The sequence below is a fragment of the Dendrobates tinctorius genome, unplaced genomic scaffold, assembly GCF_039654945.1.
Source record: "Dendrobates tinctorius isolate UK_male_01 unplaced genomic scaffold, ASM3965494v1 ptg000011l, whole genome shotgun sequence".
In the NCBI taxonomy this organism is placed as follows: domain Eukaryota; kingdom Metazoa; phylum Chordata; class Amphibia; order Anura; family Dendrobatidae; genus Dendrobates; species Dendrobates tinctorius.
This window is the reverse complement of record NW_027361679.1, coordinates 74,285,536-74,300,590: the sequence shown is the minus strand read 5'-3', so window position 1 is coordinate 74,300,590 and position 15,055 is coordinate 74,285,536. Positions and strand designations below refer to the sequence as shown.

Here is a 15,055-nt window from a genome sequence, read left to right as displayed (position 1 = left end):
TATACTCAGTAAACTGCGTAAAAAAAAAGTGTTGCATACTAGTAATAAATTTGGTGCATCTTACAACGTAACAAAGTTCAGGTCTCTTTTCAAGACAATTTTACCAACTGTCTACGAAGCTGACAAAACCTGTTCTTTTTGGCTCACATTTTTAATAAATGTGACCAAAATTATATTTGTGCTACAATTTTGGCACAACTACTGCAGGAATTCTGTCACAACAGTAATTATAAATTGATGTACTGTTTCCATTAGCATTTTTACATTGCATTTGTTTTAATTTTTTTAAGCTGCAGAAGTCAACAGCAGGAAAACACAGCATCCTCTGGTACAGTGGGTTTTTTTAAAATACTTTTGGGTGTATAGGGTGTCCGGATAGATGTAGCACCTCTGGTGGAGGGCTTTTCTTGTCCTTTTAGTACAGCTCACCCATCTTTGGTCCTCACCTGGTTCTAAACTCTCACCTGTATATCCAAGTAACTGCTAGCATGCTACAATGGTTACACCCTGGAATACCAATTCAGCAGCTGGGACAAATCAGGAAAGGGTAGCGGTCTGTTTTGAGACACACAGTGGCTTAAGGATTTGCCTACTTTTGCATGAGAAGGCTGGATTCAGCAGCTATGTGGAAGAAACCATCTAACATTCAATGGAATCTAAGATTGAACAGACAGAAAAGCAATTTCCAGCAAAGCGGTACACTGAGAGGGCGCAGCGAGGAACATATTGGACACTGCTGACCAGCCATTGCATCCTGATCAATCTCCGGTCATCTCGACTGGCTCTTGCCACTGGGACTTCATAGGCATGGACGAAAGAGTGACACTGATGACCTGCACAACCTTTCCTCACTTTAATTCAAGTCAAGTGCAAGTTATGACTTCTATCACTACACTTCAAGCTCCTGTGGCGATGAGGGATAGGAGAAGCAGCAAGTGTGGAAGTTGGAAGCTGTAGTCATGAACCTGCACACAGGCGGCCCAGGGCATAGGGTCACTCCCCACTGGACCAAAGCAGCAGTGGAGTTTGGCAGCCCCTTTGAGCAGCCCTATTTAGGATCACTCTGCTCAACTTCGTTTAGTATGGGGCTACAAAAGGTGCCTCAAACATAGTCTGCTTCACCTTGACCTGTCCAGCCTACCACAGCTGGTAGGTATCCCTCTTGGCAGTTGACACACAAAGAAGTAAATGATGTTACTCAATCTTGTCACATAGTGCATGAGAACTCTGCTAGACAACATCAAGGCAGGCAGACAGACCAGAGAGGAATGGCACTGGTTGCCAAGGAGCTAGCTTGCTACAACATGGACATATCTCCTAAGCGCATTTTGCCAAGAGCTGTTAACGGCCAACTGACAGAGCATAGTGACGGATACACAATTTTTTTTTTCTGGAGTGGTCAAGGCAGCACTGAGTATCGAGAAGCAGGAGTGGGAGTTGCTATGAAATCTCACCTTGTTTAAAAACTTGCCCAGCTTCAGGAGGGCATCAATGACCAGCTGATGACACTTCACTTCCCATTTACAAACAAGAAGCGTGCTATGCGGATTAGTGTCTATGCTCCCATCGTGAACACTAAAGGATAAGTTCTATGATGAACTTGACACACTTATCTCAGTTATCCCACAGTCAGACAAGCTCATACATGGAGACTGTAATGTTAAAGTGGGAACAGACTATCAAACCTGGGAAGGATTCATTAGGAGAAATGACATTGACAAGTGTAATAATAATGGCCTTATGCTTCTCAAGATGTGTGCTACCCATGACCTTGTTATCACGAACACTCTGTTCCATTTACCCACTCACAAGAAGACATCGTGGATGCCCCCACGCTCGATACACTGGCATCTCATTGACTACATCATTGCCAGGAAGTGGGATAGGGTGGACTTTAGACTAATGAGAGCCATATGTGTTGCCATCTGCTGAACCAACCACTGCCTCATTGTGTCTAAGTGCAGGCTTTGCATTTTGTCCTCGGGGAGTCCCCAAAGGCAGAAGACTATAAAGAGGTTGAATGTCTCCAAGCTGCAAAGCAGAAGAGTTACAGGGGAATTTGTCAATGACCTTGATGGCAGACTGTCAGATACACTGAAGGCAGATGAGACAAGACTGGCATTGAAGAACAGTGGATGATGTTATTTATAATACCGCCCTGGAACATCTAGGACCAGCAGCTCAAAGTAACCAAGAATGGTTAGAAGAAAACAAGGAAAAAATAAAGGCACTCCTAGAAGAGAAAAATCAGTACAAAGTACATCAAAATGACCCACGTCACTTGCCAAGAAGGATGCCTTTATCAACACAAAAAGAATGGTACAGATAAAACTACCCACGATGCAAGGCAGCTGGTTTAGCAAGAAGACTGAGGAAAAGAAGGGCTATGCAGACAACCATGACCACAAGCAATTCTATGATGTGCTAAACGTTGTATATGGACCCCAAGCATCTAACTCCTCACCTCTCCTCAACACAGGCGAAACTAAGCTGCTAACAAAAACGAAACAGTTTTTGGAAAGGAGGGCTGAGCACTTCGACAGTGTCCTTAATTGCTCTGCTATTATTAACTATGAGGCCATTGCTCACTTGCTGCAGGTAGAAATCAACAAGGACCTCAATGTTCATCCCAGTGAAGATGAAATCAGTAACACAGTAAAACTATTCTCCTGTGACAAAGCATCAGGAAACAATGTTATACTTTCTGAGGAATAGAAAGCAGGATGCCCTATCCTGATACAAATGATGACTAAAATATTCCAGTCCATGTGAAAAAGGAACAGGTTCCAATAAAGCTAAAAGATGCCAGCAGAATCCACATGTGTAACAAAAAAGGCAACCCCAATCTTGTGTCAACTATCGAGGCATCTCACTTCTGTACACTGCTGTTAAAATTATGACTCATTTCTTGCTCATCCACCTCCTCCACCACCACCTTGAGCAAGGTCTATTACCCGAAAGCCAGAGCAGCTTCCATGCTCAACATGAGATGGCAGATATGGCCTTTGCGGCGCATCAACCTTAGGCAAAGTGCCAAAAGCAGCGTAGACACCTTTTCGTGACCTTGGTCAACTTGACCAAAGCTTTCGGCAAAATCGTCATAGACGGCCTTTAGAAAATCATGGCAAAGTTTGGCTGCCTGAGCAACTTCATCACAATCATCCAGCAGCTCCATCATGGTATGATGGTAAAGGTTCTGAATGATGGAGATTAACTGGATGTCTTCCCAGTTACAAACAGTGTAAAACAAGGCTGTGTACTTGCCATGACTTTGTTCAGTATGCTATTTTCTGCCACGTTGAGAGATGAATTCATGTCAGATACAGGAATGACTGCAAGCTATTCAACCCCAGACTCATGAATGCTGTTGTAAAGGTGCATGAGACTGTTATCCGTGACTTATTGTTTGTTAATGACTGCGTACTCAACGCCAGCACAGAGCAGCAGATGCAGTGTGAAATGCAATGTTTTTCACATGCTAGCGACAACTTTTTTTTTTTCATACTAGAAAGACCGAAATTATGTACCAACCTGCTCCAGGAAAACCATACCAGCAGCTATGAACTATGACGAAGGAGCACAAACTCAAAGAAGTTGACAACTTCACCTACCTTGGCAGTACACTCTCCCCCGTAGTGACCATAGACACTGAGGTCAACAACATATTTGTCAAAGCCAACACTGCCTTTGGGAGACTGCAAAAGAACATCTGGGAATGAAGACGACTCAGCCTTACCACTAAGCTGAAGGTTTACTGTGTGGTGGTCCTCACCACACTTTTCTATGCTAGTAAGACCTGGATTGTCTATAATCAGCATGCCAAACCATTAAATCACTTTCATCTAAGCTGTCTTCGAAGACATCAGGTTGGAAGACAATGTACCTGACACGGCAATTCTGGAACAAGCTGAAGTGTCTACACTCTCCTGCTGAAAGTCTAAGCCTGGTGGGCTGGACATGTGGTCATAATGCCAGACAGTCAATTGCCAAAACTGCTGTATGGAAAACTGTCATGGAAAGTGTGCTATTGGGAGGCAGAAGAAACATTGCAAAGACTGCCTTAAAGCAACTCTCAAAAACCATGACGTCGACATCAAGAAATGAGAGAAGCTTGCCTTGGACTGCCCAACTTAGCGAGGCATGATCATCTCAGGAGCATGTGCAGATAAAGATAGGAGAATCTTTGAGGCAAAAAGAAAGAGAATTGTGTGCAAGGCACAAGTGGTATTTATTGTCCTGACCACATTTAGTTACTTATGTCATGTACGTGGGTGAGCCTTCTGGACCAGGATTAGCCTAACCAGTCACCTCCAGACCCACAACCATTGATCCTCCTCTAAACCCTGAAATCATGGTGATCATCAACTATGAACGATGAATAGCATCTCTGGCTAAAAATCAAAACTAATATACAGTTGAAACCAAAAGTTTGCATACACTATATAAAATGACATATGCATGTTTTTATCAATATCTGACATGAAATCAGAATAAACCTTTCCCATTTTAGTTCAATTGGTATTTGCATAATTAATATTTGCCAAATGCCAGAATAATGAGAGAGAGAGAATGTTTTAATGCATTTTTATTACTTACTGCAAAGTCAAAAGTTTATATACATTTCATTAGAATTTGGTACCATTGCCCTTAAACTGAATGACTTGGATCAAATGATTGGGGTATCTTTCTACAAGCCTCTCACAATAGTTGGTCAGAATTTGGGCCTATTCCTCCTGACAAAACTGGTATAACTGATGCATGTTTGTAGGTCGCCTTGCTTGCACCTGCCTTTTCAGCTTTGCCCATACATTTTCAATTGGATTGAGATTAGAGCTTTGTGATGGCCACTCCAAAACATTGACAGTTATCCTTAAGCCACTTTGTTACCATTTTGACAGTTGGCTTCAGGTCATTTGGAAGACCAATTTACGCCAAAGCGTTAACTTCCTGGCTGATGTCTTGAGATGTTGCTTCAGTATTGCCACATAATCTTCTTGCCATTTATTTTGTGACGGTGCACCAGTCCCTCCTGCAGCAAAACAACCCCTCAACATGATGCTGCCACACCGTGTTTTACAGTTGGGTTGGTGTTCTTAGACTTCCAAGCGTCTCCCTTTTCCCTCCTAACGTAATGATGGTAATTATGCCCAACAAGATCAATTGTAGTTTCATGACCACAGGACATGTTTCCAGAAATTAAGGTCTTTGTTACTGTATGCATTTGCAAACATTTATCTGGCATTTTTTATGTTTTTTTTTGAGCAATGGCTTCTTCAAGGTAGAGAGGCCTTTCAGCCCATGTTGATACAATACTCTTTTCTCTGTGTATATTGACACAATCTTACCAGTTTCTGCCATCATCTTCACAAGGTTTTTTGCTTTTGTCCTTGGATTGCTATGCACATGTCGGACCAAAGCACATTCATCTCTGGAGCACAGTCTCCTTCCTGAGCGGTATGATGGCTGGACATTCCCATCTTGTTTGTATTTGTGTATACTTGTTTGTATAGATGAACGAGGCACCTTCAGGTAATCTTGAAATTGTACCTAAGGATGAGCCAGCCTTGTGCATGTCCACAATTCTCTTCCTGATATCTTGGCTGATTTCTTGAGACTTTCCCATGATGCTACACAAAGAAGTAGTGTGTTTCAGATGTGCATTAAAATACATCCACAGGTGTATCTCTAACTCAGTTGTTGCCAAAAAAATTAAGCTTCCAAACACATGACATTATCTTATGGGCAGTCCAGAATAGTCTAAAGGCATAGTAATCTTAGTGTATGTAAACATTTGACTTTGCAGTAAGCAATAAAAATGACATAAAACATTCTAGCTCTCTCATTATTCTGGCATTTGGCAAATATTATTAATTATCATAATTCTAAGTGACCTCAAACAAGAAAAGTGTATTCTGATTTGATGTGAGATATTGAGAAAAACATGCATATGTTTCTTTTTATATAGTGTATGTAAACTTCTGGTTTCAACTGTATATGTGATGACAATATTCTCTCAAAAGCTAAACTGATTGTGTTCCAGACTTCTACTATTACTAGAAATATTAACTCTTATGGATCTGTTTTTTCTGTCAGCTAGCACCCATTCATCTGATAAAAAGTTGCTATGTGTGTTGACTCCTGGAGTGGACCCTCTGGGTCGTGGCACCAACCCTCCCAGGGCGAGCTGACCTAGTGAGGACCACCCCCCATACAGGGAGTGTCAGGGGCAAGCCCCAGGGGGTAAGATACCACGACTGCTGGCACCAGGTGGCCGGCTCACAGGAGACACGAGTGAGTGTGTCTGCAGGAACGTGTAAGGCGTGGACACAGGGACACGTGGTGTACAGGACGGTACAGGGTGAGTGTAAGGAGGCACAGAGAGTACTCGGGAACACAAGGCGTGCACACGGGAGTGCGCTAGATACAGGATAGTGCAAGACGGGTACACGAGAGCACATATGGCGTGCAGCGACTAGCACGTCCGGGTGTAAGCAAAGCAGGACGAGTGCAAAGGAGGACGTCAGAGTACTGAGTTAGGCAGCAGGTGTGCAAGGAGGTGCAACAGAATACAGGAACAGAGTGTGTGCCAGGAGGCACAACTGAGCATAAGACAGAGCACAGGATCAGAGCGTGTGCCAGAAGGCACAACTGAGCATAAGACAAGGCACAGGATCAGAGCATGTGCCAGGAGGCACAACTGAGTATAAGGCAGAGCACAGGATCAAAGTGTGTGCCAGGAGGCACAACTGAGCATAAGGCAGAGTGCAGGTTCAGAGCGTGTGCTAAGAGGCACAGCAGAGTACAAGGCAGAGTGCAGGTTCAGAGCGTGTGCCAAGAGGCACAATAGAGTACAAAGCAGAGGACCTGAATACAGCGCACAGCCAGGCAGGGACACGGCAGACCAAGCCAGGAAGTACAAGAATAATCAGGCACCTCCCATAGGAAGAGGTGGCCTGATATAGCACATGATCACTAGGACTTCCAGGTCAAGTCCTCCAACACCATAGAGAGGCCAGGCCTGGAGACAGAGCTGAGAAGAGCGCGCGCGCGCACACAGAGCACAGTGCACACAAGAACCTAAGCACGAGAGGTGCGCGTGCGCACCCGACGGAACCCCCGGAGCGGCCGTGGCTCCGGAAGAGGTGACGTCGGGACCGAGGTCCCGCCCCCAGGTGAGCACGGCATGACAGGCGGCGTGACAGTACCCCCCCTTTACGCCCCCTCTTTCTAAAGCTGGAGAGGAACTTAGACAAAATCTGGGGTGAGTGGATATTCTCCTTGGGTTCCCATGACCTTTCCTCAGGGCAAAAACCCTTCCAATCAATCAAGAACATGGTTCTCCCTCTTACCTTCTTCATGGCCAAAATGTCATTCACCTCAAACTCATATCCCCCATGCCCACAGGCTGGGGTGTGTGGCCTGGAGGATGAAACCGGTTAAGTACCACAGGTTTAAGGAGTGACACATGGAAGGAATTGGGAATACGGAGCGAAGAAGGTAACTTCAGTTTGTATGCAACATCATTAATACGCCTGAGGACCTCAAAAGGACCAATGTAACGGGGACCCAGTTTGTAAGATTGGAGGAAAGCCACGCCTTGTCACCAGGGAGATATGGAGGAACGTCCAGGCGCCTCTTGTCAGTGTGTAGTTTCATTCTGTCCCGTGCTTTCTCAAGAGCGGTTTTGGTTTCCTGCCATACCCTGGAGAACTCCACAGACAATCGGCAGCAAGTACCCCCGAGACAGGAAGTACCGGTAGAGGCACGCTGGGATGCTGTCCAAAGACTATGAAGAAAGGAGACTTGGTGGACGATTGACTGGAGTGGTTATTGTAGGTGAACTCAGCCCAAGGAAGTAGGCTGACCCAGTCATTCTGATGAGTATTTGAAAAGTGCCAGAGATAGGATGTAAGGATGTGGATGGTACGTTCCACCTGCCCATTGGTTTGGGGGTGATAGGCGGAAGAGAAATTCAAAGACACTTTCAAGAGTCCGCATAGGGCCCTCCAGAACCGGAAGGTGAATTGGACCCCTCTGTCCAACACTATGTGCAGAGGGAAGCCGTGAATTCTGAAGATATGGGAAATGAAGATCTTCGCCAAGTCAGGAGCAGAGGGTAGTCCGGGAAGAGGAATGAAGTGGGCCATCTTCAAGAATCGGTCTACAACCACTAGGACCACAGTACAACCGGAAGAACGAGGCAGATCAGTAATGAAATCCATGGCTATGTGCTGCCATGGAGCCGACGGTATGGGAAGCGGGAGCAGAAGACCAGAGGGTGGTTGTCTGGGTACCTTGTTCTGGGCACAGGAAGGGCAGGATGCCACAAAGTCTTTAACATCCTGGGAAAGGGAAGGCCACCAATAGTAGCAAGAGATTAAGCAAAAAGTATTTTTGACACCAATGTGGCCGGCAATCTTGGACGAATGTCCTCAGTTTAACACTCGTTTTCGGTTATTCTCAGCCACAAAGGTTCTTCTCAGAGGTAATGTGGTTAACTTGATAGGAGCCACGGTAATTACTTTGGACGGGTCAATGATATGAGAAGGTTCTTCTTCTGTATCCTATGACAGGAATGACCTTGACAACACATCCGCTCTAACATTTTTATCGCCAGGCCGAAAATGTAGTTCAAAGTCAAAGCGGGCGAAGAACAAGGACCACCTGGCTTGCCGAGGGTTGAGCCTCTGTGCGGACTGAATGTACCCCAGGTTCTTATGGTCCATGAAGATTTTGATCAGATGTATGGCACCTTCCAGTAAGTATCTCCATTCCTCCAAAGGCCAATTTAATGGCCAATAGCTCTTTATCGCCAATGGAGTAGTTCAGCCACAGGTGACTAAACATCCAGAAGAAGATTTCTGCAGAAGGACTGCGCCGGCCCCGGTAGAGGATGCAGCCACCTCGACAGTAAAGGTCTACTAACCTCAGGACTAGAGTTGAGCAAAACAGGTCGAAAAAATTCAAAAGTCGACGACTTTCGCCAAAGTCGGGTTTCATGAAACGAAACCCAACCTTAGCGTGAGGTCGGCCACGAGGTCGGCGACCATCGCGCCAAAGTCGCGTTTCAAAAGATGCTTTTGCGCCCTTTTTCAGCCAATCAGGAAGAACGTACACGGTGGGCAACATGATGACAGAGGCAGCGGTTACCACCATGTTTGTGAAGGGCATGCAAGTGATTGGCTTGCTTTGTGTGGCGTCACAGGGGGTATAAAAGGGCGTGTATGCCAACCGCCATGTTACTTATGCTGATCTCAGAATAGGGAGAGCTGCTGCTGCTGCTGATTCTGTAGGGAGAGCGTTAGGCAGGGAAGAAGATACCAAAAACTACTTCTGCTGCTAGCGATTTTGCCTGTACAACACACCAGTTACTGTGCAGTGCAAGGGGAGGCTATATTTCGGTGCATCAGCTCTGTTGGTTATTAGGCTGCCTTTTAAGGCTCCCTGATAGCTGCATTGCTGTTTTCACACTGCTGAGCAAACTGCTTTTTTCAAAGCAATCCAAATTTTATTGTTTTGTCCTGGTGAGTTACTGAGCGCTCATTTTTTCACACACCGTACAGCGGTGTACGCTCCTCACACAGTACCGTGTACCGGCTGTTATCACGGCCAAATTGAAGCTATCTACGTGTGTGACTCTGTAAGGAGAAGTCGAGGAGTTTGTCCATTCTTACAGACCTACACCTTATTGTTTTGTCCGTTTTTCAAACAGTTTAGTATATTTGCTGTTTGATTACATTCAAAACTAGAGAGAGACAGCGTGTGTCAGTCCGTATACAAAAACACGGAGCTTAACAATTTTACATACACCGTACAGCGGTGTACGTGCACGCTCCTCTCTCAGTACCGTGTAACGGCTGTTATCACGGCCAAATTGAAGCTATCTACGTGTGTGACTCTGTAAGGAAAAGACGAGGAGTTTGTCTGTTCTTACAGACCTACACCTTTAGTTTTGTCTGTTTTTCAAACAGTTTAGTATATTTGCTGTTTGATTACATTCAAAACTAGAGAGACAGCGTGTGTCAGTCCGTATACAAAAACACGGAGCTTGACAATTTTACATACACCATACACCAATACTCTATACAGCTTCTGCCTTCTCATACACCAGCCAATTTCTGCCTGTCACATAGCGGTGTAATCTATACTGGGCCTGAGACAATAGTTCAGCGTCCTCCAATCTACATTGAGATTCAAATTCTCACCAATACTCTATACAGCTTCTGCCTTCTCATACACCAGACAATTTCTGCCTGTCACATAGCGGTGTAATCTATACTGGGCCTGAGACAATAGTTCAGCGTCCTCCAATCTACAGTGAGATTAAAATTCTCACCAATACTCTATACAGCTTTTGCCTTCTCATACACCAGCCAATTTCTGCCTGTCACATAGCGGTGTAATCTATACTGGGCCTGAGACAATAGTTCAGCGTCCTCCAATCTACATTGAGATTCAAATTCTCACCAATACTCTATACAGCTTTTGCCTTCTCATACACAAGCCAATTTCTGCCTGTCACATTGCGGTGTAATCTATACTGGGCCTGAGACAATAGTTCAGCGTCCTCAATCTACTTTGAGATTCAAATTCTCACCAATACTCTATACAGCTTTTGCCTTCTCATACACAAGCCAATTTCTGCCTGTCACATTGCGGTGTAATCTATACTGGGCCTGAGACAATAGTTCAGCGTCCTCCAATCTACAGTGAGATTAAAATTCTCACCAATAATCTATACAGCTTCTGCCTTCTCATACACCAGCCAATTTCTGCCTGTCACATAGCTGTGTAATCTATACTGGGCCTGAGACAATAGTTCAGCGTCCTCCAATCTACAGTGAGATTCAATTTCTCACCAATAGTCTATAGACCCTTTACCTTGTTTTACAGTACCATAGAGCTGTTGTTATTTTGGGTACCTTTTTAAAAAAAATGAAGTATGGTGGAAGAGGCCGTGGAAGTGGGCGGGGGTTGCCAGCTGGTCCTGATGGTGGTGTTGGTGGTGGTGCTTCTGCTGGTTGTGGCAAAAGCAAAATAGCACCTAAGGCAGGAGGTGGTGAGCCGGCGTCATTGTCTGTCTCCACAAGGCCTCGTAGGCTCCCTTTTCTGGGAGTAGGCAAACCGCTTTTAAAGCCGGAGCTTCAGGAATAAGTTTTGGCTTACATTGCTGACACAGCCTCCAGATCTATCGCCTCCTCTTCTGAAGTTTCAAAAAATAAAAGCACTGCGTCGTCAGTGGAGGCTCCTGGTCAGGAACAAGACCTTTCCTTGTGTCCTTCACCCCTACCAAAAGTGAAGGATGTGGCAGGCCACACTACAGATTACTCCATGGAGCTCTTTTCTCATACCATGCCTGGATTATCAAGTCAAATCGTGAATTCCCCAGTCCAAGATGAATCTGACATGGAGTGCACTGATGCACAGCCAATGCTAGATTTATCTGCTGGTACATTCACTCAGAGCACTACATTGTCCTCGCAATGTACTGAGCCAGAATCTGACCCTGATGAAACTCAGGTGCCCCTTCCCGCATACTATACCACCATACACGGTGACACAGAAGAAGGTGCACATGACATTGAAGAGGAGGTGATGGATGACCCAGTTGTTGACCTAGATTGGCATCCATTGGGGGAAGAGGGTGCCGCTGCCAATAGCTCAGAAGAAGAGGAGGAGCATCCGCAGCAGGCATCGACATCGCAACAGCTGTTATCTGGCAGGCCCGGAGCAGTCCAAAAACGGGTTACAAAAAGCAAAAGAGTTGAAGGACAGCTTGGCCAGACGGTCAAAATAGCACAGCGTGCAAGGCCTCAAAATGTCTTCCATAGTAGGAAGAGTGCAGTGTGGCACTTTTTTGAACAAAATCCTAATGATCAGGCAAAGGTTATCTGTAAGAAGTGCACAAAGACCTTTAGCTGAGGGAAAAATCTGAGAAATTTGAATACCAGTTGCATGCTTAGACATTTAACCACCATGCACTCGCAAGCGTGGATGGACTACCAAACCTCATGTACCACATGTGCAACTGCTCCCAAAGAAGGTAGTCAGCAACGCTACATTGTTTCCCCCACTGTAAGCCCACCGTTTAGCACACCACCAGCAGCAAATGTTGAGGTGTCGTCGCAAGGCCAAAGCAGTCAGGGAATCACAATGTTATATCAACGAAAGACTGAATCTAGGTCATCAGAAAGAACACCAACTCCATCACCATCATCAACCCTCTCTCAGTCCACCATGTCCACCGCTAGTTCCACCATATGCAGCTCTCAAGTCCAGCTCACCTTACCAGAGACTAGGAGTAGGACAAGAAAGTACTCATCCTCTCATCCGCGTACACTGGGTTTGAACGCCCACATTGCCAAACTAATCTCGTTAGAGATGATGCCCTACCGGTTGGTTGAAAGTGCAGCTTTCCGCGAACTCATGGCCTACGCAGTACCACACTATGACCTACCCAGTCGCCACTTATTTTCTCGCAAAGCCACCCCAGCCCTCCACCTTCATGTGAAAGACCGCATTGTCCATGCACTCAAGCAATCAGTGAGTGGAAAGGTGCACCTCACAACTGATGCATGGTCCAGTAGGCATGGCCAGGGCCGTTACGTGTCCATCACTGCGCATTGGGTTAATGTGGTGGATGCAGGGTCCACAGGGGACAGCGGTGGTGGGACAGTGCTGCCTAGCCCACGGTATAGGAAACAGTTTGCTGTAGGCGTTCGACCCTCCTCCTCCTCCTCCAGAAGCGAAAGCTCATCCACAGAGCGCAGTCGCACGAGCACCCCATCCGCAGCTGCCAGTGTTGCACACGAGGTGTCCCCCTATCGATCAGCTAGTGGAAAGCGTCAGCAGGCTGTGTTGCAGATGATGTGTTTGGGCGACAGACACACCGCGGAGGTACTGGCTGACTACTTTCAGCGACAAACTGAGTCATGGCTGGGCAGTCTACATCTTGAGGCAGGCAAGGTAGTTAGTGATAACGGCCGGAATTTTGTGGCAGCCATAGCCCTATCAAAACTCACAGACACATACCTTGCTTGGCTCACACCTTGAACCTGGTGGTGCAGTGCTTCCTCAATAATTATCCAGAGTTAACTGGCCTGCTCCATAAGGTTCGAAGACTGTGCTCGCATATCCGCCGGTACACTCCAGTCGTATGCAGAAGCTGCAGTTATTGCTCCACCTTCCCAAGCACCGCCTAATTATCGACGTTGCAACAAGGTGGAACTCCACCCTACACATGGTTGAGCGGCTGTGCGAACAGAGGCAGGCCGTAATGCATTTGCTGGAAGGTACACGGGCAGGCACTTTGAGGGCAGACATGGAGTTGACAGGTGTGCAGTGGTTGAAGCTGAAAGACCTCTGTAAAGTCCTTCAGTGTTTTGAGGAATGCACACGGCTGGTAAGCGCAGACAATGCCATCATAAGCATGAGCATCCCACTTATGCGTCTGCTCATGCAAACTTTGACGCACATTAAGGAGCAGGTGTCTGCAGCCAAGGTAGATGAGGAGGAAGAGGAGGGAAGCCTTGATGACAGACAGCCATTGTCTGCTCCGGGACCTTTCCTGGACGAGATGGAGGAAGAAGAGGAAGGGGAGGAGGATAATGATGGGCATGATTATTTAAGGGAGGAGGATGCTTCTCGTGGGGCAAGAGAAAATGTTGGCGTGGCAAGGTCTGGCACAGGGTTTGTGCGTGACTGGAGGGATGTGGATTTGCCAGAAAGTGCTCCTCCACCCAGCACTCGCAGTGCATCACTGACACCGGGAACATTGGCCCACATGTCAGATTATGCCTTGCAGATCCTAAAAAGGGACCCCCGCATTGCCAAAATGATGAACGATGACGACTACTGGTTGGCCAGCATCCTGGATCTACGCTATAAAGGCAAATTCCAAAACATAATGCCACAGGAGAACCTTGACCTAATATTGGCTAACAAACAAGCAACTCCGGTAAACCGGTTGGTTGAGGCATTCCCAGCACACAGCAGGAGTGATGGTTCTCACACGATCCGTAGGGGCTGGGGGCAGCTTGGAAGAGGTGTTCGTGGTGCACACATCAGAAGTGGCATTGGAGACATGGGTTTCATGACTATGTTGTGGACTGATTTTTCAAGTCCCGCTCACACGACTGGTAATACTGCATCGATTGAAAGTGACAGGAGAGAGCAGTTGTCAACTATGGTTACAAACTACTTCTCGTCCCATATTCTCCCGCACAGGTCATTCCCATTTGACTATTGGGCCACTAGACTGGACACCTGGCCTGAATTGGCACAATATGCCTTACAGGAGCTCGCTTGCCCAGCTGCAAGTGTGCTATCAGAAGAGTCTTCAGTGCAGCTGGATCAATCCTGACAGAAAAAAGGACCGGTCTGTCGACCCAAAATGTGGATGATCTAACCCTCATTAAAATGAACCATGCATGGGTTTCCAAGGATTTTGTCCCACCTTCCCCTGATGACACGTAGGTTGCTAGAAAAATGACTTGCTTTGGTCCTCCTCTTCCTCGCACTTGCCCAATTTTGCCTTTTGCAGCAGCTGAATGTCCAACATCAACATATGCCATTTTGTAAACCTCCCTAACTGGGCTGCCTCCCCCCCATGGCCGGGGTCACCACCTAGCGCACACAACAGTGCGAGTGCCGTTGCCCTGGACAGGTGGGTGGGCTGACTCTTGGGCGCGGGCACTGACACAGGGTCCCTCATAGTGCAATCAAGTGTCTCTGACGGTGGGGGTGCACACCCACCATCAGACACACCTCCGTACTATGAGGGGCCCAGTGCCAGTACCGACACCCTTGAGTGTGCCCCCCTTGCTTGGGCAGGGCCACAGCATTTGCAATGTTTACCTCTCCCTGCTCCTCCGCTGTGTAGTCTGGGCTGTCAAATCCTTCACTGGGACTACCACTACAAATCTGTTTAACTGATAGATGATGGTTAAGACGTAGCTATGCCCTGTCCCGCTGGCCGGGCTCTAGCTTCAGATGATCAATGGCTTCCATTTCTTATGGACCTTGACTCACAATGACATGCAGTGGTGGTTTATCA

At 46.6% G+C, this 15,055-nt stretch overlaps 1 protein-coding gene across 9 annotated transcripts in view; it reads right to left on the bottom strand.

Moving 5' to 3' along the window:
• FUT10 (fucosyltransferase 10) overlaps positions 1 to 15,055 on the bottom strand; it is a 120,006-nt gene that overhangs the window by 36,278 nt on the left and 68,673 nt on the right. The gene's annotated exons all lie outside the window — the stretch shown is intronic.